This window comes from Austrofundulus limnaeus, unplaced genomic scaffold, assembly GCF_001266775.1.
Source record: "Austrofundulus limnaeus strain Quisiro unplaced genomic scaffold, Austrofundulus_limnaeus-1.0 Scaffold374, whole genome shotgun sequence".
In the NCBI taxonomy this organism is placed as follows: Eukaryota; Metazoa; Chordata; class Actinopteri; order Cyprinodontiformes; family Rivulidae; genus Austrofundulus; species Austrofundulus limnaeus.
Genome location: NW_013952776.1, coordinates 124,015 through 126,670, shown reverse-complemented (window position 1 = coordinate 126,670; position 2,656 = coordinate 124,015). Strand labels below are relative to the sequence as shown.

General features: G+C 38.0%; 1 protein-coding gene across 1 annotated transcript in view; it reads right to left on the bottom strand.

Moving 5' to 3' along the window:
• The window catches only part of clip1b (CAP-GLY domain containing linker protein 1b), a gene marked incomplete in the record, with an annotated part of 106,130 nt that extends 105,394 nt beyond the window's left edge, over positions 1 to 736 (bottom strand). Inside the window, 1 exon segment of the mRNA XM_014023516.1 lies at positions 621 to 736.
• Between the last annotated feature and the right edge of the window lie 1,920 nt (positions 737 to 2,656).

The window sequence follows — 2,656 nt, the reverse complement described above, 5'->3', positions numbered from 1 at the left end:
TATTTATTTATTTATTTATTTATTTATTTATTTATTTATTTATTTATTTATTTATGCATGCATGCATGCATGCATGCATGCTTTACTTTTTGCTAAGGGTTCAGCCAACAAACATCATCAATTCCACCTTGTTATTAAAAAAAACCCGAGCAAACTCTAGTTCAGTCTGATAAAACAATGTTTGTTGCTGAAACATTAACCGTACAGATTAGTCGGTGTACTACCCTGCTGATCCCCGCCCAGCCAGGACAGCTCAACCAAAACAAGCACATCTGAAGCCATCCATGCATGGGGTTTGTTTGTGTGTCTGCCTCTGTCATCCCAGGAGCTACAGCAGAACTGATGTACAGCTGGTTCATTTCTTTTCAGCTCCCCACATGTTCATTTTAACATTTCCAGTTAATCTTAATTAAACACGCAAGTTAGCAGCGAATCATGACACCAACATGTTCAGCTGTCATGTTTTACACCCTGTAGCCAAAGCCTGGAGAATCCCCCTGTAAAAAGCTAGCTAGCTCTAGCCTAGCAAAACAGAAACCCTCAGCCAACACGCCCTAAACAGGTTATGTTAAAACAAAATCTAAACAGCGGTGGAAAATAAAGTTTTTCTGAAGGCTTACGTTGTCTCTTTATGTGAATCTGGTCACAGTGAGGGGATGTCGTGACAATCGTAACCTGAACCGTTACATGATTTTCATGCGGCTCCCGTTTCTGCCCAGCCCCGACTTGGTGTGACGTCATCTTGGGGATCCGTGCTGCTTTCGAGGACACAAACAAAAGCTCGTACATCCGTGTTTCAAACAGACGACACAAAGTATGTAAACTATGAAAGTTTTATTAGCAGTACTAAGCATCACAGCAAGGGGAAAGTCTGAGAAGGTTCGCAAATGAGCAAAATGAATTTCTATAGCCATAAAACAGAGACACACGACACCATCAACCTTTTTATTAGATACACCTGGCTAGAATCGGGTTCAACTCCCTTTTTGCTTTCAGAACTGGTTTAATTCACCATATCATAGATTCACCTAGGTGTTGGAAATATTCCTCTGATATTTTGATCCATATTTACATAAGATCATGCTGTTGCTAGTGCAGATTTGTCAGCTGTACATCCAAGGTGCTGGACTGCATTGAGATCTGGTGACCATGGAGGACATGTCTTCAATGAATTAAGGCTCAACAGATCAGGCAAGGTTTCCCCGTTCTTATTGTGCCATTTTGGTGTGGCTGAGAGAGTTGTAGTTTCAGTCTTGTTCTGAGCTGATAGGAGTGACTTCTGGTGTGGCTGGATACTGTGGCAGACCGTTTTAACATTTATTCAAAACCCACTCCTCTCTGTTGTTCCATTTGTAGCTCACTAAAACAACATTCTTCCTGGTCAAAATTACATTCCTACTAGTCAGAACTGTAATTATAGATATCTACAATTATGTTATTGCTAGCAGAAACTTAATTTCATTATGTCATAAAATAAAATTGAACTATTAAGAATTAAGTTTCATATATCTATAAATCTTTACAAATTGTAAGTCGCCATTTTAACATTTAATGGCTTGACTGGATATCTATTTCAGATATCTCAAATACATTTTTCCCTAGTCAAAATGAACATTCCAGATYCAATACCTAATCAACATTCTTCCTATTTTTAGATAGGAAGTAGATATCCAGTCAACCTATTAAATGTTAAAACAGCCTGCCTTAGCAGCCTGTGTGCTTCAGGTTTGAACTTTGGACTTGTGTATTCAGAGATGGTATTCTGCAGACCTTTGTCGAGTGCTTATTTGAACTACTGCTGCATTTCTGTCATCTCAAACCCTTTGCCTGTTCTCCTTTTACCTCTGACATTAACAAGACTTCTCTGTACACAAATGCAGCRGTTGGATAATTCACTTGAAACCTTKCTGATGTTTGTGTGTAAAAAATCTCAGTAGACCAGTCTGCCTGGCACCAGCAACAAAGTCTCCCATTTTGATGCCCAGTTTGAACTTCAGCAAGTCATCTTCATATGCCTAAAAGGCACCAAGTTGCTGTCCTGCCAGTAGCTGATTAACTATGTGTTAAAAAGCAATTGAGCAAATTCAATAAAGTGGCAAATGTGTGTGTGTATACTTCAATTCCTTTATAACAGGATATTTTAATAATTTATTAAGATTCGACACATATCAGTGACTACTTTCAATGTCAAGAACAGTATTCCTCGCACAAAACCTGAAAATATACAGAATAACCAATCTTGGACAATGTCTAAGCATTTTATTTTGAATGAGAAAAATATTATGATGGAACCAAGTTCAGTTAAAATCTATGGAAAACCATTTTCTACTGTCCACCACCTCATAATATACCATCTCAAATTGTGACTTAACCCGTCAGAATTACAACTTAAAGCAGGGGTGGGCAATCCTGGTCCTCGAGGGCCGCAGTCCTGCATGTTTTACATGTTTCCTGCTCCAACACACCTGATTCAGTCACTGAACTACCTCCTCCAAGTTCTGCTGTATGGAGGACCGAAACTGACATAATTAGAATTAAAAGCAGAAACATATAAATGAACCACTAAATAAATACGTTTAAAATGCACCAAATAAATTAAAAAAGAATTTTACCTCAAGTTTTATAATTTAATTTACCTTCATATTAATTTTTCCTG